At 30.6% G+C, this 23,531-nt stretch overlaps 1 protein-coding gene across 10 annotated transcripts in view; it reads right to left on the reverse strand.

Moving 5' to 3' along the window:
- LOC107436775 (cell adhesion molecule 2) overlaps positions 1-23,531 on the reverse strand; it is a 63,109-nt gene that overhangs the window by 25,423 nt on the left and 14,155 nt on the right. Inside the window, exon 1 of one of the 10 annotated variants that reach the window (XM_043050599.2) lies at positions 13,255-14,143. The exons of 8 other annotated variants lie outside the window; for them this stretch is intronic. The gene's annotated coding sequence lies outside the window, so the exon portion shown is untranslated. Of the gene's footprint in view, positions 1-13,254; positions 14,144-23,531 lie in introns of those variants that run through there. One more of the 10 variants, XM_043050605.2, reaches the window with a different exon arrangement.

A 23,531-nucleotide genomic window follows, 5' to 3' on the forward strand; every position in this document is an offset into this window, starting at 1 on the left:
TTTTTTAAACTTGTACTGGATGACACGTGATGTTAATACAGTTTCTTCAAATATTAATTCATTCATTAAATTTAATTCATTCATTTTAGTCTTATATGGGAGAAAAAATTGTAATTATATAATAAAAAGTAACTAAAATAAAATGTATAAAATTTGACTTTATGACCTTATGACTAAAATTGACTTTACATTTTTTTTACATTGCTTGTTTTTGTGTATAGTAAAATGAACAACTTGTCCAGTACAGTGTATTAAATGTAGGCAACTTAGGTCTTTAATTTGATACACATGAAAAGAAGATTTCTTCATTATGTATTTTTAAAGTACAGAAACGATCACAGTACAGATCGTGACAATACACTAAAAATTCTCACACTTCTAGTGAAAAACCTTTTTACAGATTTTATTTTATTTTTAAACAAACTAGAGAAATTTATCATAATAAAAACCCTTAATATAGTGATTATGGGGAAACCTTATAAATTTTAATATTACAGGAACAAAAAGTTCGAAGTAACAACACAAAAAGTGTTAAAGGGACTATCAGCCATTTTGTTTATTGTGATAAGGCTTATCAGGATTGACAATTAATATTCATGTTTTTTTCTGCAAATTAAGTATTTGGACTATATTTAAATAGCAAAATAATCCTTTATTTATTTCCCAAAATGAGTTGATAATTTTTTTTCTTCCGAATGGCAGGCATTGAACTTAATTCGTTTCGCCTTAGAAGATGCCAGAGGTGTCACTCATTTCGCGTTACCCAGTGGGCACCTGTGAACCAAAGTCACGGAGGCGAGTAACATTGCCCACGCCACACATCCACAAACCCGTTCATAAGGTGGGCCACATTTATTCATCACAAACAACAGAGGACGACACAAGAGAGATAAACATCCATGCCCAGAGCGGGATTCGAATTCGCGGGCATTGGCTCGCAGTCAGGCGCGCTAACCACTCGGCCACCTGGCCGGCGGTAGATAAATTGTAACAAACAACAACATGGAAATTATTAATTCCATGTTGTTGAACTAAATTCCATGTTATTTGGACTGAACTAAATTCCATGTTGTTTGGACTGAAATAAATTCCATGTTGTTTGAAACTAAACATGTAGATTATTTTCCATGTTTAGTTTTAAACATAGAGTATCTCAGCTACATAAAAACAGAAAATAGTTTAAACTAATAGAAATATTTGTTTCCAGATATTGAGTATTTGAAATATACCGACAAAACTGTTAAAATCAATCTTCAAGCATGTTTACATAAACTATTTACCTGAACTATATAAAAACAGTTTAATTTCATTATAAATAAAATAAATTGAAGTCATTCGGGGTTTTTCTTCAAAAGATTTCGTGACAAGAATCGTAAAATGAAAATAATAAATAGAATGAATTGAACGGCCCACGTGATTCAATGTCGTTGTAGTTTATTTACGTCGCACTAGAGCTGCACAATGGGCTATTGGCGACTGTTTGGAAACATCCTTGAGAATGATCCGAAGACATGCCATCACAATTTTGATTCTCTGCAGAAGAGATGGCACAACCCCTTCGGTTGCCCAGTACTCGCGAAGTCGAGTACTTTATGGTAGAACAGTACTGCACACTCAATACTGCACACTCTCGGCCCCCTCGTAGACTAATCCAAGTGGTCACAACCACCAACACACTGACCGCAGCCAGCGATGCTTGACTTCGGCGTTCTACTGGAAACCATGTCTTAACGATCAGTCCACTGCTGGACCCATTTGATTCGAATGATTAATGATAATACAATAAAAAAGATATTGCTTTTTAGACCCTCTGAAACAAGAAAGCGGGGAAGGCCGCTGTTAAGATTGGCTGACTAGGTGGAGTCTGAATTTCTTGCAATTAAGGAAAATAATTAGAGATCAAAGATAAAACTGAAGTTTGTTATGGAGAAATCTTAAAAGAAGGAAGGCATTGGCTCACATTGGGCTGTCTATCCAACCATGATGATGATGAAAATAAATTGCACGAAAGCATCGCTTTTCATGGAATGGCTCATAAACTGAACATTATATGTTTCAGTAAAATATAAAAAAATCTGAGCCGTGATGGCTCAGGGGATAGAGCGGTCGCCTTATAATGAGGTGAACCGGGTTCGAATCCCAGCGATGGTAGGTCGATACGAATTCCACTTCCAGCTTGCACCGACCACAATGCTGACGCAAAATATCCTCAGTGATAGACGGATCATGGGTTATAGTCCCCTTGCCGTCAGGCTAACCGTGAGAGTTTCTCGTGATCGTCCTCTCGATTTAACGCAAATGCGGCTCAGTTCTATCAAAAAGTCATCCACGATGGCAAATTTCTCTCAATAGTTGATCCAGGAGTTCCCTTGTCTTCTGGATTGGGTTCAAAAGTACAAGGCTACGGAGTTGAACATTAGTAGTCGTAAACCAAAAATTGGGTCAGCTTTTCAACGACGGTTACAACATAAAATAAAGATATAAATCTATAATCTATTCAAAACAATCTATAATACTAGTAAACTAATCTATAATATATTCAGAAATGCACTTGTTACACCATTATAATCGTATAGAGAATGCTTTTAAAAATTACAATAAATTCTAACAACATTTTAAAGACCCGTTTCTCTTTATTGATTTGATGTTTTACTGAATCCTCCTTTTCATTAACGCAGAACGGAAATAAATGTTCACAAGGTTAATATCAAATAGAAAGCAGCTTTAACCGGGGAGCAAAGACATATTGTTCAATATCACATTCTCTGACATAAGCTTATCTTAAAAGATACATGAGAGCTGGAAGCGTAACCCGAAATAATTTCTCACTCCTCAACTGCGATATCTATAATCAATATTGAGAAATGAGAAATCTAGTGGATGTAATACGAGATTTTACGGGATTATTTTGACTTGTGTCCAAAAAATTCGCAAATATCGCAATGAATGCCGCAAGACTTTAAAATTGCAAAGTGATTTATGTAAGAATTGGTTTTTAAAACGTCTTTAAATTTTCAATAAGTAAATATAAATATTTATTCCATCAAGCATAATAAAGCACAATTTTCAAAAATATCTAATCATTTAGATGGAAAATCAGTTTTAAAACTTCAACAGTAATAGCATAAAATAAAAGAGGCCTTTGTTTTTCAAACAAATTTTCATGATGTGGCCGCAAATTTTTCTGGGAAACTTTCTTTCTCTCTAAAAAGTTATAAAATAATTGCTGAAGCTTAAAAAAAATACCTTTAAATTTAAATAAATGATCTCAAGACACTGAATCTGTAAGATATCACTTGATTAAAAACTTCATTCGCTTCAAAAATATACAAATTGGAAATAACAGTCGACATATTTCATGCGCTCAAAAACAGACGCCCGTTTACAAGGACATGCCAGATGTGAATGAGAATTTCTTCTCATTCTTTAAATTTGTTTCAAATTAAATTTACAAAGCTGAGTAGAGAGTCCAAAGAAGAAGAAAAGTTTTTTCTCTCGTTTATTTGATAGCAGATCTTTAGTGCATAAAGGTTTTTTCTCATTTTAAGTATCATTGTAATAAAATTTCGTTCGCAAATTTCGCTACTAATATATTGCAACATAATAAGCTTCAACTAATCTTTTTCTGTTATATTTTTTCTGTAAATATTTTACTTAATTTATTATTCAAATCTAAACGCTCTTTCTCACACTTTAAAATTCACTTCCTGTCTTTCTATCTATTCTTAGTTCAAGTACGCATTAATTAATAGTTAGACATTTTCCCCAGCAACTAAGCGTGAGAAAGCTAAATATCCCTAGATCTATTTAATAGACCCATTATAAATATTAATGTTTCCCCTTTTTTCGGAGACCTAATAAACTAGAGGGAAAATTTGCCGAGCCATACCACGCTACTTTGCCTAAGATAAAAACAAAAGCACTCAGATTTCGGGGTGTGATTTGAGACACGCCAATGCTTGAAATGATTTAAATAGTGCTCTGTCATCTCTTTAAAATGACATAAATATCATTGTCCTTTCAACTGTCTGCCTGCGTTTCTGAACATTTGACCATGGCTGCTTTTAACACTAGATTGCCTAAGGCAGTGTTTCCCAAACTTATGAATTTTGTGTACCCTTTCTAAATTTTTCGTAACGCTGTGTACCCCTAATAAAAAAATGAATGTATTTTTTACTATAAAAAATGCACAAAAGTTAAAAATCACAACTGGCTGTTGACACCACGAATTATTAACTGTTAATTCTGCCAAAAATAGCCAATAGAAAAACACGTAATCGTAAATTTTCATGGCTAGTTTTGTTTTTAAATAAAAATTCTTGAAATTTTCATATGTTGCAAGATATTTCGCATAAGAACGCGTACCCCTGCTGAACTGTTCCCGTACCCCTGGGGGTACGCGTACCACACTTTGGGAAACACTGGCCTAAGGAAATCATTTTGACTGCTTTTTAATTTCAATTAGAAAAACAATGTGGTATATAATGACGAAATTTTTTTAGAATTTTGTGACTTTTTGTACAACATATAATTTTTTTCATTGTTAATATTTATTAATAACTTGTTATATAACTGTAAATAATANCCCCTGGGGGTACGCGTACCACACTTTGGGAAACACTGGCCTAAGGAAATCATTTTGACTGCTTTTTAATTTCAATTAGAAAAACAATGTGGTATATAATGACGAAATTTTTTTAGAATTTTGTGACTTTTTGTACAACATATATTTTTTATTGTTATTATTTTCTAGTAACTTGCAATATAACTGTAAATAATATTAAAAATTAATTTTAAACAAATTTCTTTATTCTTTTACAATCCAGTCATTTTGATTGTTTTTGGGCAATATAGGTATAAACTAAGTTTCAGTCTTTCTAGTGTAAATAACAGAAGTCGATAATTGCATAACAACTTCCCAAGGAATATAATTTTTTAATAACACTAGTGTGGCATTACTCCTTAATATATTGCAAATACTAAAAAAAAAAACGAAAATTCCTTAACTTTCATGCCCGTTCGCTTAGGTAAATTGATTCTTCGAACTTCTTTTTTCTTCTTCCCTTTTCAAGAATATCCTTTAGACTGTGATCTGGCACAGAGAGGAAATGTCGAAAAAGAAGTTTTAGAATTTTATTTATTTATATTTCCACCAACCCAAACCCTACTCCTATGTTGGGAAATCGGATGCAGTTCGATTTCTTTTTTTTTTTCACCAACAAAATAGAATAAGGGTTTTTTCGAAATAGACTGGAAATAGCTACAAAATAAAATAAAAACTCATGTAGCTGAGAAAAGTATCCCTTTCAATTTTTGCAGAAACTGCTATAAAAGTAGAATAAGAATTTTCGAATAGTACACAAAAATCAATACATGAGACACAAAGTACTACTATGGGGTTTTAAAAGTGATTGAAACAGCTGTCAAAAAAAAAAGAAAGGTTTCTTCGTACAAATATGGAATTCTAAGGCATATATAGAAAAGAAAAAGGAATAGTGAAAACGTCAACCGTATCGTCAAACAAAAATGTATGGGAAACACTGATGCCAGATCCAAATAACAAATATAAGTTATTTAAAGACCAGATGACGCAATTTTTATGTGTTTCTCTGGTGTAATGTTTGACATTTGACTTCTTTTTTTAAAACATATTTATGAGCAGAACCAACAAACGCTCGAAACTACTGTAATCGCTACTTTTTTTCCATAGTTTGTAGCGTAGCGCACTATGGGATAGAGCGTTCAGGTGATAGAGCGTTCGCCTTTCAATGAGATGAACCGGGTTCAAATCCCGGCGATGGCTGGTCGATACGAATTTCGCATCAGACTTGCACCCACCACAGTACTGACGTGAAATATCCTATTGGTAGACGGATCATGGGTATAGAGTCCCCTTGCCATCTGGCTAACCGTGGCAGGTTCTCGTGGTCTTCCTCTCCATGTAACGCAAATGCTGGTTAGTTTCATCAAATGAAGTGTTCCACGAAGGTAACTTTCTCCCATTACTTGATCCAGGAGTTCCCTTGTCTTCTGGATTGAGTTCAAAATGACAAGGCTACGTAGTTGAACATTAGTAGTCGTAAATCTAAAAACTGGTTAAGCTGTTCAACGACGGTTATAAAAATTAAATCACAGAGTCGGAGTCGTGGTGACTCAGGGGATAGAGTGCTCGCCCCCCAATGAGGTGAACCGGGTTCGAATCCCGGCGATGGCAAGTTGATTCGAATTTCGCATCGACCAAAGTGCTGACGTAAAATATTCTCAGTGGTAGACGGATCATAGGTTAGAGTCCCCTTGCCGTCTGGTTAATCGTGGGAGGTTCTCGTGGTCTTCCTCTCCATGAAACGCAAATGCTGGATTTTGGAAACCCCAGTTTCAAAGAACAGAAGTTTAAGAAGAGGACGATTAATCTTCTAAATTCAGCTTTTAGTCTTCGAGGAATTATTATTACAGTAAAATATTTGAACTCCTATGCCGAAAGGTTTCTACTAAAGCCTTGTTTTGTCGAATTTTCTTCGAAAAAGAAAAGTAAATTTTTTGGGGGGGAAACATCACAAAAATTATTTTTAAGCAAATTATTTTCTATTTAATACATAATTATTTCTTTCTTACTTTTAAAAATAAAATTATCATTGTTGTATTTAGACTTGTAAGTCAACTATCATTACATGCATATTTACTAGTAGTTATTCTTATGTTTCATGACTCCACTTTTTAGAGTAATATTTTGGAATATATATTTCTACTTTTTAGAACATATTTGCCTCTGAACTTGTTATCTGGAAAATCTTTTAGCTTCTCTTCAACTTTGAGATATGGAGAGTATTATAATTATTTTTTAAGTTTACTATGCCAACACTGTTATTCTATTAACTTCCTTTTACATTGCGTTTCTTATTGGAAGAAAGGAGGGAAATTTTCCCAATCAAAAATGGAATAATGATAATAGTGATAGAACGGAATAATGATTGAATGGAATATAAAAAGAAATGGAATTGAAGTTTAAAAAAAACAGCATAATTTTTTTTTTTTATTCAAGCAAAATAATAAAATCTAATTTTATCTTAAAAGAAAAGGCTTAAAACATGTAACATTCAAATGAAATACATAGAAAAATACAAAATAATTATTATTCTATAAAATTATACAAATTAAAACGTCAATATAAAAATTTATTATCATTTTATCTCCTGAGTGAATATTGCTATTCAATTGAGTTTTAATTCTTTTAAAAAAAGTTTTCTTTATTTTATTTGATGCATTTATTTTATTTTTAAAATTTCATAAAATTACAATTATAAAAGTTTTTTTAGAAGAAATTAAAATGTTCTTAATTAACAATTACATTTGTAAAATGTGTTACTTTAGGCTGCAATTTCATTTGAAAAAAACTTATTAGAAAAGCTTTAAAAAAAAGTGTAAACTGATTTTTTAAGGAAATAAATGCATTTCTGTGGTTAAAATGATACGGCTTTAGGAGGCCAAAAAGGCCGTTATTTCGATAAAGAAATAAAACTAAGTTTCATTCCAACAGAAAAAAAAGTTAACTCAAAATTTCCGGCATATATGAGATTTGAGAAATCCATACAGAACGAGATAAGACAAGTTTGATCAAGGTGACAAAAACATATTTCTTATTTCATTTACTGATTGAAATATATTGTTTCACGTATGTGTTTCATAGAGGTAATATATAATAGAGCGTACACGTCATGATAATTTTTGTCCCTATGATAAAACCACGTGACTGAAAGCGAATCAAGAGAGAGTTTTTTCAACCTTCCGTTTACAATGAAAAAAAATCGATGCTGGAATTTTAAAGCCAAAACTCTTAAAATATTATGGTTTATCGTGCCACATTTGGTTGCAGGAACGAAAAGCTGTTCTACGAAGACCTTATATATTTCACAGCTGAATTAATTTAATGATGATAATCATCTAAAATCATGTTATTCATTTAATAATCCTCTAAATTAATTAATTTTGGATTTACAATAGTTTTATTTAGAGCCGCGAAGGCTCTGGGGATAGAGCGCTCACCTTCCAATGAGGTTACCCTGGTTTCATCCCAGTGATGGCTGGTCGATATGAATTCCGCATCCAGCTGGCACCGACCACAGACCTGACGTAAAATATCCTCAGTGGTAGACGGATCATAGATTAGAGTCCCCTTGCCGTCTGGTTAATCGTGGGAGGTTTTCCTCTCCATGTAAAGTAAATTCGGGTTAGTTCCATCAACAAGTCCCCCACGAAGGCGAATTTCTCCCAGTACTTGATCCAGGAGTTCTCTTGTCTTCTGGATTGGGTTCAAAGTTACAAGGCTACGGAGTTGAATATTAATATTTGTAAAGGTCCTGTGGTAGGGTAACTATTTGACAGAGGTCGAGAATTGGTGGAGTTTGTCATCCTAATGGATATGAATATCGAAAATGATTCTAACTCTCTTCCAACCTTTGACTCAATCACTGGCCGAAGCTGGATTGACGTCACACTTACCCGTGGTGACGTCGAGGTAACAGATTGGCAAGTATCTGACGAGGAAACAATGAGTGACCATAGGCTCATAATTATGTCAATAGCTTTGGAAAAAACACCCTCTCTTGCTTCGAAACACATTAGCTATCATGACTTGGATCTCTTTACATTCTCATCATCCTTTAAGAGACTTGTGATGGAGACGAAAGACACTCTAGCACAGATAACCACTACATCTCAATTGGACGATTTTCTTGAAGATGTAACTCAGAAGATTACCAATATTTGTCATAGCTCAAAAAAGAAAATATGTAAGAGCCATAAAAATAGCCCTAAATGGTGGTCGGTTGACCTCTCCATACAAAGAAAGAAGCTGAGAGCAAGAAGAAGACTTTTTCAAGCTGAAAAGGATCTTCAACTTAGAATTAAGAAACAAATAGAATACAAAAAAGAAAAANAAAAAAAATAATAATAATAATTACTGGAATTTGATAACTTTAGTACTGTTGTGCCAGCCATAATTATATTCTGAGTTACAAACATCCTATATTTTCCATGTGAAATTGTTTCCTTTTATTAACTTTGCACCCCTACTGAAGATGCGACATCAATATCTCTTCTGATTGTTACTGTTTATTTTCTTTGTAGTGTTTGTTTCCTTAGTTTATTTCTAAGTAGCACCGTTTTCTGGATTTCATATTTAACATTCCACCTATTTGTTAAAACTCTAATTTGAAAATTTTGAATATGTTTGCTCATGTAATTGAACTGTTACGCTCACTTCGAACTTTCGGAGTGCCCCCGGATGCCCCCTTACGGGGGCGGGGCGGGCTTAAGCTTGTTATTAATATTTGTAAACCCAAAAAATTGGGTCGGCTGTTCAACGACGGTTATAAAATAAAATAATTTTTTTTTATTTATAAAGAATTTTCAGAATGTTCTTTTCCATAAAACATCACATTAATCCCGATTACTCCATCTTATTCATTCTACAATCCAATATATTTAAACTTTTAAATCTATCTTAGAAGTAAATATAGAAGAATAAAAACGCAACTTAACCATGAAGTTACGATTTTTAGAATTATTCAATTATTAATACATTATTCTTTTTAATTTTAGTGCTTAATTGTTATGGGCTAAGTTTTGGCGACAACGTTGTTTCTTATCGCTTATTTACGTAGAGTTTTTTATCTTTCACTAATGTTTTCGAGAAAAAAAAATTTCTGTGTATAATTTTAATTTCAGTAGCATGCTTTGGATTAGTTTTGCAAAACGGGAATATGTAAGAGTCACAACGAAACGATTTGATAAATAAATCAAAGATTTTTGATACTAGATTATTAAGTCTTTAATAATATCATCAGGTCATTTTCAATTGAAATCGTCAATTTTTCTTAAAATTGCAATATTATCGAAAAGAAACTCGAGAATACTAACAGCTTAAAAGCTTTTTCACCTTATATTAAAGCTTTTTTTCAAAATTAAAGCTTTTTAAACAAAGCCTTATTTTTTTATATTAAAGCTTTTTAACCTTATCATAATATGTTCTAAGTTAAAATAAAATAAAAAAGTTTTAAAGAGTGAAGCAAATTTTTTTGAAGTAATGCAGAATTTTTTTCACAATTGTTCTATTTTTTGAATCCTTGATATGTCAAAAATCCTTTATTGTAAACGTATTTAAAAATTTTAAATGCCAGAAAAGATATCTATGATTTTACAAGATGCAACACTATTGTAAAATGCGCGTTAAATAATATTTTAAACGAGATTTGTATATACTTCAGTATCGATTAATCTACAAAATATTAATATACTAGTATGTTAAAAAAATAAACTCCTTTTCTGAAAACTCTGAATCGAATTGTAATAAGTTTTATCAAACGACACATTTTTACCGTTTCTAACACCATTATCCTTGATATAGAATCCTTGATGTGTCAAAAATCCTTTATTGTAAACGCATTTAAAAATTTTAAATGCCAGTAAAGATATCTATGATTTTACAAGATGCAACACTATTGTAAAATGAACGTTAAATAATATTTTAAACGAGATTTGTATATACTTCAGTATCGATTAATCTACAAAATATTAATATACTAGTATGTTAAAAAATAAACTCCTTTTCTGAAAACTCTGAATCGAATTGTAATAAGTTTTATCAAACGACACATTTTTACCGTTTCTAACACCATTATCCTTGATATAGAATCCTTGATGTGTCAAAAATCCTTTATTGTAAACGTTTTTAAAAATTTTAAATGCCAGAAAAGATATCTATGACTTTACAAGATGCAACACTATTGTAAAATGTACGTTATATAATATTTTAAACGAACGAGATTGCTATATACTTCGATATCGATTAATCGTAAAATATTAATATATGAGTATGTTAAAATAAACTCTCTTTCTGAAGACTCTGAATCAATTTGTAATAAGTTTTATCAATAGACACATTTTTACAGTTTCTAAAGCCATAATGAAACTAAATTTTCTTATTTTTGTAAAGATGTAGACAATTTTTCTACATTTTATGCTTATTAAAATATTGGAATTCTAAAATAATTTTTTATCAAGCAAAGTTTTGTCGAAAAAGGATCGACTATCTTACTTTTCCTCTGAGTTGGTTTCCAATGGTCTGGTTGGCAGGGTGCTGGACTCGCGTTCGTGAGAAAGGGAGTTCAAATCCAACCGGCGGAAGGCTCTCCGTGTAGTAAATGGTGATTGGTGCACGTTAAATCTATCGGGTTACAAAGTCTTCCATGTTTATATAACAAATGTTATCTCTGTGTTATACTGAATATGCATGTTACAAATGTTATACTGAATTGGAGATTGGTTGTTCTTTGGTCAGGTCAAAATTACGGCATTTATATATAGATGGAATGGATGCATAAATGGGCCCACCCTATAAACGGGTGTGACGTATGGGTGAGGCAGAAGTCGAATTCTTGGCCATAGATGGCGCCACTGTAAAACGAGAACAATTGCACCCCCTGTGCATTAATGACCGACGACAACAACAATTTTACGCTCAGAGTACTCATCTCAATTGTAACACGAAGAGCCATTGTGGCTCAAGGGATTGAGCATTCTCCTTCCAATGAGGTGAACTGGGTTCGAATCCCAGCTACTCTGGTGGTTGATACGAATTCCGCATCTGGCTCACACCGACCACAGGGCTAACGTAAAATATTCTGAGTGGTAGACGGACATGGGTTAGAGTCCCCTTGCGCCAGCCTAGCCCTGGGTCGTTTTCGAGGATTTCCTCTCCATGTAACGCAAATACGGGTTAGTTCCATCTTAAAGTCCTCCGCGAGGGCAAAATTTTTTCCAATACTTGATCCAGGAGTTCCATTGTCTTCTGCATTGGGTTCAAAATAACAAGGCTACGGAGCTGAACATTAGTAGTCGTAAACCCAAAATTGGCTTGGCTGTTCAAGAACGATAATAAACAGTCACATAACGTTCTTTTTTTTCTCCGCCAAAATGAATAAAAATATATAACACAATATAACTCTTTCAAAAAAATTAATATATAAATAAAAAAACACGCTTTTTGAGTGGGCTAAAAAATAATAAAACTCAGAAATTATTTCTGACCCACCTAAAACAAAACATGTGAGAGTATGACTGGAACTTATTGCAAATTGAAGTTATTGTAAAATTAATTTGAAATGCGATTTTTCTTGTTTAGGTTCACTTGAAAAACGTGGTTCTTTAAAAAATTATTTTCATTCAGCTTGGTTTCATTTATGCCAGAAGATAATAAGAGATGAGTAATGATTTGTCATCGTTTTCAACTGAGAAAACTATTATAACACTATTATGTAATCTTTAGCTTGTTTTGAATATTATGATAATTTTTTTTATTCCTATTAACTTTCTTATTAAATCAAAACTATGTTCTGTACTACAATTAATATATAAATTGGAGCAAAAATTACCTGAATTTTTTTAAAAGATAAATTTGCTTCAAAAATATGTTTACTTTTTCATTATTTTGTTTTTATTTTATTTTATTTAATAACCGTCGTTGAACAGCCGATTCAATATTTAGGTTAACGACTACTAATGTTCAACTCCGTCGCCTTGTAATTTTGAACCCAATCGAGAAGACAAGGGAACTTCTGGATCAAGTATCGGGAGAAATTTGCCTTTGTGGAGGACGTTTTGATGGAACTAACCCGCATTTGAGTTACATGGAGAGGAAGACCACGAGAGCCTCCCACGGCTAACCTGACGGCAAGGCAATTCTAGCACAGCAAATAATAAATTTTGCATTTTGTTTAGAGGTTTTGTTCAATGATAAATAGAGAAAAATGCAAAAAAAGATACGGCTTTTATAACAGCATAATTAGTCATAATTTTAAACTTCAATAAAAATTGCATCCATTTACAAAATATTCACACTGTTAAAGTCTATTACTCTTCATTATTTATTAACTTACACTCATACGTATAAAAATATTTGTAAATAGTTACGGACCACGTAAGGGGGGGACAATTCTTATAAGGATTGTTCAAATGTACAAAATATTTTGCCATCACTATTCTTAATACCTATATCTAGAATTCCTATCATAAATTAAGGAAAATTAATTTAATATTTACGTGAAGAAAAAGATAAAAATGCACGGACAATAATGGAAAACTGCGACACCATCACTAGATTTTTATCAATAGTAAAATTCTGTTTATACAGGGTGTTTCGTAAACACCGCAATTGATGTACTACAGAATAACTAGCTTCGATAAATATAAAGTACTTACCAACTTGTATATTCCAAATGTTACGCAACGATTATTGTATAGAGATGTTTCGAAGTCAGTATCCATGTAAAATACTACAGTTTAGATTCCCGAGCTTTGCGTTTTCACAGTTTTTCTGCTTTTGTACTTTTCAGCACTTTTGTTTTCATAAACTACTCAGGTATTAGTTTGATAATCAAAACTTTCTCACAAAAAGCAAAAATTATTCTTTTTTTTCTTAAATTTTAAAACACTTAGATTTGATATAATACGTAACGCTGCATTCGGAAAACTCATCCAGCGTTGCATTACAGACTGGCGTGTGAACAAAGTATTAGGTTGGATAAATTTACAAATAATCAGCTGCAAATATTTATAACATGCATTTTCTTTTGGAGAAAAAGTTTCTTTCTACCAAATTGCATCGTTAATAATTTGTCACGATCAAATTATTTAATTCTTATTAACAAACTGTAACATGATTAAACTAATCAAATCGTCATCATATTGTTTTAAATTCCATGAAAATTCGTCAAGTGGTATAAATTTCGTATAAATATTATCAAAATGTTTTGGCGTACATTTAATTTCATCATTGTTCTGTACATTAAAATTTAAAATTAATCTTTTTAACAACCTTTTCGTAGCTTAATTATATATAAGTTCATGCTTTCGAACATTTATAACACAAAGGTAGATTTTTCAATATTTAATTGTTAAACACCGATGCGAAAGTTTATCATCAATGCAATTTTAACTCCGGAAAAGCTTTTAATGTCTTCTCTGCGAGTTTTTCCAATTTATTTCCTATCAAATTACGCAGAATTTCTATCTTCTTTTTCTTTCAACTTCGCCGCCTCTCTCTTCGAACTTCTCTCGTTAGTCGAAAGTATGTGAAATGAAGACTTGCCTCTCGGTGCTCAGAACAACATCACTTCTCCACTCTTTCTTTTCATTCGGTAGATGGCGCTCTCAAGTTTTAGATGATTTCTGACATTAAATTCGTGCCGTCATTTGTCTACCTGTCTTTGAGAGCGGGCGGAAATGTAACTTCAGGAATTAATATTTTAATAAAAGCCATTCCAAAGTTACGTCTTAAAATAGACAAATTAGGATAACGGGATAAGGTTTATGACTTAAAACTTGGGCTTTTATGATAATGCTGAATTGTTTCGTTTGTAATGGCAAAACTTCGTAACTTTTATTAAAGGGGTTTATATAATAGTAAAGCTTATATCAGTGCTTTATTCAGTAAAATTTGTTTTAGCACTAACCATACCAACACTTAATACCTATTTCTAACTTGGCCTGTCAAATGACTGGACTTTATATTTCTTGATTGAATGAATAAAATATGGATGTTAGGAAGGAAATAAACTATAAAAAAAAAACTTTACTATAATTAAAAAAAATTGTATATTGCCAATTTTTATGTATCACAAACACAAATAATAAGAATTTTTAATTTATTGCTCAACGCATTTTTTACATATACAGCGTGTTTCCATTGTACATTTTTCGTAAACATATTTCTTCTAATTATTATTATTTCTATAATTCTTATAATTATTCTTATAATTATAAGAATATATAAGAATTTTAATTCTTATAATTATTTTTGTAATTAATATTATTTCTTCTAAGAACTTGTGCTGTCTTGATTGTTTCGACACTTCTCCGGGTAAAAACTAACAGTTAATTAGAAATGAAGTAGAGCTATCAAAATAAAATATAAGCTACTTACACAAACATTTAGTTTTTGTCACTTTTTCTGACACAAAAATGCCAATCTAAAATGATAGGTACTTTCTTGAAATTGGAATTCACAGTTATTCTGATTGAACCAACTACGTAACAGTCTTTGCAGAAATGTGCAACTCATCAAATGCAATGCGTTGAACACGCGTTACATCGTAATTTCTGATCCGTTAGCCTTATAAAGCAATAAATTGTTCTCCCGGTCAAATGACCCTTTTGTGGTAGAAATAAGTTGTTGTTGTTGTTAATTTACGTCGCACTAGAGCTGCACAATGGGCTATTGGCGACGGTCTGGGAAACATCCCGGAGGATGATCCGAAGGCATGCCATCACAATTTTGATCCTCTGTGGAGGGGATGGCACCCCCGCTTCGGTAGCCCGACGACCTGCGCGCGAAGTCGAGCACTTTACGGTAGCACAGTTTAACGAGGACCAATACCGCACACCCTCGGTCCCTACGCAGACTGATCCAAGTGGTCACCCACCCGCACACTGACCGTAGTCAGTGATGCTTGACTTCGGTGATCTGCTGGGAACCGTGTCTTAACGATCAGTCCACTGCGGGACGTAGAAATAAGTATACGACAAGTATTATTCGATACAAACAAAATACAAAAAAATAATAATGTAATATTAACTGTATATAATAGTTAGAAAAAGTGATGAAGTCAAACGTGCAAGAACGATAAGATGATAAGCGCATTTTAGATGCAAAAGTTTTTTAACGGTCATTTGATCGGATATAGTATGTTTAGTGTTAAAATCATTAAAAACTAAATGAACTAATACAACTTTTTAATTCATGCAACTGATATATATACTTGTATAAGTAAAATATGCTAAGTAAATTAATTAAACTTGATCAGAAATTATTAAAAACTAAGTTAGCTAATAAATTTTATTTACTGACGTATGGAATTTTTGAAAACGAACTGATATTGGTGTGTATTAAATTAAACTCCCTCTGAAATTCAATTCTGAAATTGCAAACGACCTTAACTAATGAATATTAATATGTAAAAAAAGTGATTGTTTTAAAAATGAAACAGTTGCTTATAACTAAACACTTTCTGAAATCGGGACAAATTGCGTTAATAAATGAAAATTATTAACAAACACAGATTCCTTAGAATAATGAAACTCATATATCAGCGTGTTAAACTAAATTCGTTCAGAAACTAAATTTTAAAAACAGTACAAATTCAATAAAACTTAATTAAATAAATAAGTAATTAACTAAATTGACGAATTCATATAATAATAAATTTTATATAAGTGCAATAAATTAAATTAGTTTGGAAATTCAAATTATTACAATTTTTTTAAAATAATTCTTTTTTTGCTATTTAAAAACATTGGAATTATCAATTTGTTTATTCACTGTTATTTTGCATTTTCAAAAGAATTAATAAGGGGAAACTATTTGTGGGTAAAACTGCGAGTTTCCTAAGGCTTTGCAGCACGTAGATTATAACAGCACGTCTAGGAAAATTTTAGTTTAAATTATTTCAATAAAATGAACAAATCAATTGCAAGTTACTAATTTTAAAGCTACAGTAAAACCTTTCGTAAAAATTGTATTTTAATACAAATGCAGTTGAACTCGCTTTTAATAAACGATATTGAAAATTAGTTGTTTTCTTTTGCTCATTTTGCTAAGGTCATAAGTTTGTATTACATGGAATCTTTATACAGTTAAGATTTTGAATTCCAATTTATGGCAATTGTTATAAACTATATTCTACTTCTTCTGAAAGTTGATCGATTTTTAAGTACTCAAGTGTTTTTATATAAATTAACAAAAAAGATGAAAAAAGTTAATTTTTTTTCGCGTTTAAATATTACGGACGCATTCTTATAGAAAGTTTGCAGTATTTTCATAAATATAAGCGATGAGAGAATGTTTTACGTAATTAGTAAATCTGTAACTATAAACTCTTTTTTATCTTTTATCGAAATCTAAACGAAAACTAAACTTTCTTTGTCCTTACAATTGCATTTTATTTTATTATATAACCGTCGTTGAACAGCCGACCCATTTTTAGGCTTATGGTTACTAATGTTCAACTACGCAGCCTTCTAATTTTGAACCTAATCCAGATGACGAAGGAACTCCTGGTTCAAGTAATGGGAGACATTCGCTTTCGTGGAGAACTTTTTGGTGGAACTAACCAACTTTTGTGTTACACGGAAAGGAAAACCACGAAAACCTCCCATGATCCTTCTACCACTGAGAATATTTTTGCACCAGCACTTCGGTCGGTGCAAGCCGGATGAGGAATTCGTGTCGACCAGGCCTCATTGGACAGCAGAAGTCAGCGCTGTGGTCGGTGCCAGCAGGATGCGGAATTCGAATCGACCAGCCATTAGTGGGGTTTGAACACGGTTCACCTCATTGGAAGGCTCTATCCCCGGGTCACCACTGCTCCTCGAAATTATATTAGAAAAAAATTCTACTCTTTTGATAATTCACAAAGAGCACTCGATCACATGACAAACAGTGTTCCTAACGCACATTTTTTATGCTATTATTAAAGAGTTATATACTTAACACAGTTTTTCCGTTAGCGTTTTTATGGAAAATCACATGGTAAATATCCCATATTAATTTCCTTTGACGTATTTATTTTTCTCATGGCACTTTAATATCACTTTTTTGAATTTAAAAGAGTTTTTTTACTACGCAATTCTATGAATTTTCCTTAGAGCGATGTTAAGATAAACTTATCGGTATCTAAACTTTTCAATACTTCTGTAATCATTGTTTTTTTTTCTACAAATTACATAAAGTATACAATTATAAATTACAGTAAAAATATAACTTAAATTTTAAAAATGATTACCAAGCAAAATTGTTCACTAATATAATCGTGTTCTTCTGACAGAAGTAGGAGTTCTTTTTTAGTTCACAAGTGAATAGTTTTAATTTTCGTACAAATTTATTTTATGACATAAAACACCAATTAATGCGACTCAATCATCGGGATTGGCGAAAGGCAGCAAACAAATGGTTTAGCCCCCTAATATACTCAGATAATTTCAAAAATTGATTACAAAAAAAAATTAAGACTTAAAATCGATTTTTGTAATCGATACTCTACTTCCAGTTCACTCACACAAAATTTTAAATATCTAATGTTTAAACAATATTGCTTCTATTTACTTGTTTAGGTTCGTGTATCTATTTGTTCAATTAGATGATATATAATATAGATTCGACGTAATAATAATCAATTTTCATTCTGAATCATTCTAAAAAATTAGGTGTAATAAATAAGCTAACATTTAAAATTATTTAATTTTGTTCCTACTATTTTTATATTTTCATATCTTGTTCAAATTTTTAATCGTTAATAAAATACTTTTTATTCCTCCATTCAAGTTCAAACACATTTTTTTTTGAACTTGTAGTGGATGATGTTAATTCAGTTTTTTCAAATATTGATTCATTAGTTAAATTTATTTAATTAATCTTAGATTAGATTTAGAATTAAATTTAGAGAAAATATTTTAATTATTTAATAAAAAGTAACTAAAATGAAATTTTTCTTTGCTTTTTTCTTTGGAATTAACTTTAAATTCTTTTTATATGACTTGTTTTTTTTTTTTTTTTTTTTTTTTTTNTTCTTTTTTTTTTTTTTTTTTTTTAATTTCATTTAATTTGATTAAGCACAAGAAGTGGGCTTGATGTTCAAAATATACAACTCTCATAGTAACCTTGTTAACATTACTGTAGAATTTTATTTTAAATTTTAATTGTTTCAATTTTTAAAAAAAATTTGCTAAAATTTCTAATTTATAATTTTATCTAAAATTATAAAAAAATGATATTGTACAGACAGTTTACGTGCAGAAAATCTGAACTCACTATTTCAAGTGAATAAAAAACACTACGTCTAACACATCTCTTATTTAAGCTTTTATTTAAGACTCAATTTGCTTCTGTAATAAATTGTTTTTAAAAAAAATTAAAATTAGAATTGGTTTAGATTTTAAAAAGGTATAACATATAAAAAATTATATATAATACATACCAATTCCTACTTATAGAATTTCTTAATTTTATTACTTTCATTTTAAAACATTGAGAATAATCATAATAATAAAAATATTAAATAATAATTGTAATTTAACAATAATAATTTAACAATAATAATTAACATTTAATAATGATATTAAATTGTTTTTAAAGGAAATTAAATGCTAGAAATCGGTTAGGAGTTTAAAAAGGTACAATATTTTTTAAAAAAATATTCCGTTTATTACATAGCATTTTCTAGTTATAGAATTTCCCAATTTTATTACTTTCATTTTAAAACAATGAGTATAATTATAATAATAAAAAAATTAAATAATAATTGTCCTTATAATGAAAAAAAAAGATAATTCACACACTAATAATTCACACACACAAAATTAAATGCTGGAAATTGGTTTTGAGTTTATAAATGTATAATTTAAAAAATTTTATATTTATCACATATAGAATTTCCCAATTTTATTACTTTCATTTTCAAACAATGAAAATAATCATAATAAAAAAATTAAATAATAATTGTCCTTATAATTAAGAAAAAAATAATAATTCACACACAGATAATTCACACACAAGAAATCTCAGTTGTGTATTGCTTCAAACACATCTTTCATTTATGTTCTTATTCACGCGTCATATTTTCCTGAAATCATTTCAAAAGTTATCTGCAAGAAATGAGCAACTGTCAGGAAAACTTATTCACAATTTCTTTTTTGTTCTCTCTTCCTTGCAAACTTTATCCATTTATTTTAATCCAGTGCAAGAGGGGAAAAGATAAAGATAAAAATTCTTTGATAAATTGGAATTGAGTTCTAAGTTCTTCGGCCTGTGAAGAGAACACTTTTTTCTTTTCATGGTACCCATTACTCAAAAAATATTTCAGTTGAAGTAAAAGCCGTGTTTCCTACATATATATCACAGGGTGAGAAGAATTTATATTTTTGAGTCATGAGGACTTTTTTTTAACCCTTTCAGTACGATTGGGGTTAATGAGAAAGATTTGATTTAATATGTAACGCTGCATTCGGAAAAGAGTTTCATTACAGAATTAAAGTACAAAGAAACAAACAGTAGGTTGGATAATCAGCTGCATATATTTATAATATGCATTTTCTTTCGGAGAAAAAAAGTTTCTTACTACCAAATTGCATTGTTAATAATTTATCACGATCAAATGATTGAGTTCTTATTAAAAAAATGATTGCATAGATTAAACTAATCAGATGATCATCGTATTGTCATAAATTCCATGAAAATTTATCAAGTGGCATACATGTCGTAAAAATATCAAAATTTTTTGACGTACGTTTTATTCATCGTTATTCTTTAAATTAAAAGTTAAAATTAATCTTTTTAACAATGAAGTATATGAAAAATCTCCTAAATAAAAATCCATTACATGTATGCTTACACATAAAAATATTGCGTATAAATTCGTGCAAAACATGTCATTATTAAAACACTACCGTGCGTCAGATAATTTGGTCTAATTATTATAATATACTAATATAGTACCTGATATAATAGATATTCTCTATTTATAAAATATATCGTCTAATTTTTCCGATCGTCTGATCTATATAATATATCGTCTAATTTAACCCACTGATATGCGAACGTAAACAAGTGCAGCCGGTTTCAGTCGCATAAAAACAATAAAGCTGTATAATATCACCTGATAATTGGGTATAATGTGAAAAAAACACAACTACTTCGATTTAGTAGGAACAACATATGACGCAATGCTAAACGAATGGAATTTAGTTGTTGTTTATTTAGTTATTGTTATTAGTAGTTGTTGTTATTTGTTTTAGTTGTTGTTGTTTATTTTGTTGTATTTAGTTTCAATAACTTTTCTTTATAATGCAATAAAATCTGGCGAGCAGCTATTTAAACGATCGAACACTTCGTTTGTTTATTTGTGGCTTGAAGTTAGGCTCGCAGAAAATGCCGTTCATGGGTTAAATTTAGTAGGAACAACACAACCTGTGACGTAGCTATATTATACCCCAATTGAGATTTTACATAGAATCTTATAGTGAGTCGAATAATTTGGTCAGGTACTGAATACTTAAGATCTGCGTCTCTAAAAATCCATCTTTTAAAACATTTTTAAATAACTCATGACATTACATGGTTATTACCTACTTAATTTATTTGCGTTTCCATCTCTAAACATAATGGAAATCTCTTCCTTAAAAATTAAAAAAAAAATGCAGTTCATTTGATAACAAATCGTTTTCATGATATTTTTTTCAGACTATAAGAAAACGATCCTCGTGTTCTTAATTTAATCTTATTAGTTTCCTTGGAGTTAACATATCAAAGAACGTTAGGGTGAAGAGAACATCAAAGAAGAGAGAAACAAATCGTGAAAATCTTTTGCAAGAGCTCATCTTGCCTATCCTAGAAAGGAAAAAAGAAAAAAACGAGGCTTATTATTTGTCGAAGACTTTTGGAATAAACCATACTACTCCAGTTATGATGGAACACAAGAGCCTGTGTAATTCTGTTTCCTGTGTAAGTTAGTCTGGCTCTTGAAAGTATTTGTGGTAAAGGAATGTTGACATCTAATGTTTTCTTTCGACTTAATAACAAGTCTACTAAGCTTATAGTAGTTTTTTTTCCTGCTTGGAAGTCAAGTCTGCGTAGTTTCTCGTTTTCTGAAGAAATAAGAATAAGGCTAACAGTTTGATTATGTACAATCTCTGGCCAAATTATTGGAAGCACTTTAAGATTCTATGTAAAATTTTAATTATCAGGTGATACTATACAGCTCTGTTTTTTTCTTATGCAACTGAAACCGATTTGCACTTGTTTACGTTCGTGTATCGTATTGGTTCAATTAGATGATATATATTATAAATGTGACGATTCGATAAATTAGACGATATAATATACAAATATAGAGTATTTATTATATCAGGTGTTATATTAATATTAGACCAAATTATTAGACGCACTGTAGGGGAGAGTGGGGTCAATTGTAACAGGGTACGATTGTAACAGAGCAAAAATTTTGAGTGTCGGATTCTAGATTTGGTTCCTAGGTGGCCCACAAGGTGTATTTAATAAATCTATATGTACACCCCTGCTGGCAACCATTTTTATGTACTTTTGAAAGAGTTACATCACAAAAGATATTTTCACGCTACGTAAGTACTTTTTTAAGTATTAGAATATTATATTGTAACAAAGTAATTTTGTTTAAACAAATAAAAATTAGTAACCGAATATGTAAGTAGACACCTTAATTAACATTTAAAAAAAAAGATTAGTTTTGTTAATTAACTAGCATTGTTTTTAACAAATGAAGCTGAAATGGCGTCTTGGGGACGATTGTAAAAATAAGTAAAGGGACGATTGTAACAGCTGAAAATAAATAATCTTATGTTTACAAACCATTACTTAACTCTTTAAGAACCACCCATAGTTTCCTTTATCATTTATATTATGTTGCATGTGCATTATTTTATTTGTCACCTTTCACAGCATAAATTAAAATTTTTAACCCCTTAAAGTTAAAAGTTTAACCCTTTAGGTCTCTGCTCATTATTATTTTTACTCCTAAAATATCACTACTATTTTGGTCAATAAAAAAATATATCGCAACTATGATAATATGTATAATTAACTATGTTGTAGTTGAATTTATGAACTGTTACAATTGACCCCGTAAGTGGGGACAATTGTAACAAGTGCACGACTGTCAAAAATTGTTAATAACTAATATAATAACGTTTAAAATAAGGTATTTATTATTTTTTTTCTAGTAGAGGATAGTCTACTTTACTCGTCTATTCATTAATACTAATAATATATTGGATTTTTTGTTAGTTAAAAATAGTTAAGTAAAAAATGTTACAATTGACCCCACTCTCCCCTAGTGTTTTAATAATTGCATGTTTTGCACGAATTTATATACAATACATTTATATTTCGAAGTACCTGTAATAGATTTTTATACCGAAGAGTTTCATATACTTCCTACATGAATTTATTTCCAGTGTATTGCATTGCAATGCTAACCCTACACTAACGTTAACACGTGCAAATCGTTTTCAGTTGAGTAAAAACAATAAAGTTGTATAGTATTACACGATAATTAAGATTTTACATAGAATCTTATAGTGTGTCTAATAATTTGGCCAGGGGCTATAAATGAAATGGAAAACATGTGCAAGAAATAAATATTGAATTGAAATTAACTTTTATTGAATGTTGAGCTTTAGAATGAGCTATATAATTTTTCAAAGCGAATTTTACAAAACAAAAACACAGTTTGATAAAGATTTGTAAAATTCTCATAGCAAATTTCTCCTATATGCATTATTATTACCTTAAAATCACAAAGGCAAATTGCTTGTAGAAAAATCAGCGTTGTTATGTAAACTAAAATCTAAAGATACCACTAACAGTAAAAAAGAAAACTAGAGGAAGCAATAAAATCAAGGCAACACTAAAATGAGGACACTCCGCGGTGTTAAAGTTCTTTTTCTCTTTA

Source organism: Parasteatoda tepidariorum, chromosome 1, assembly GCF_043381705.1.
Source record: "Parasteatoda tepidariorum isolate YZ-2023 chromosome 1, CAS_Ptep_4.0, whole genome shotgun sequence".
NCBI classification, from domain to species: domain Eukaryota; kingdom Metazoa; phylum Arthropoda; class Arachnida; order Araneae; family Theridiidae; genus Parasteatoda; species Parasteatoda tepidariorum.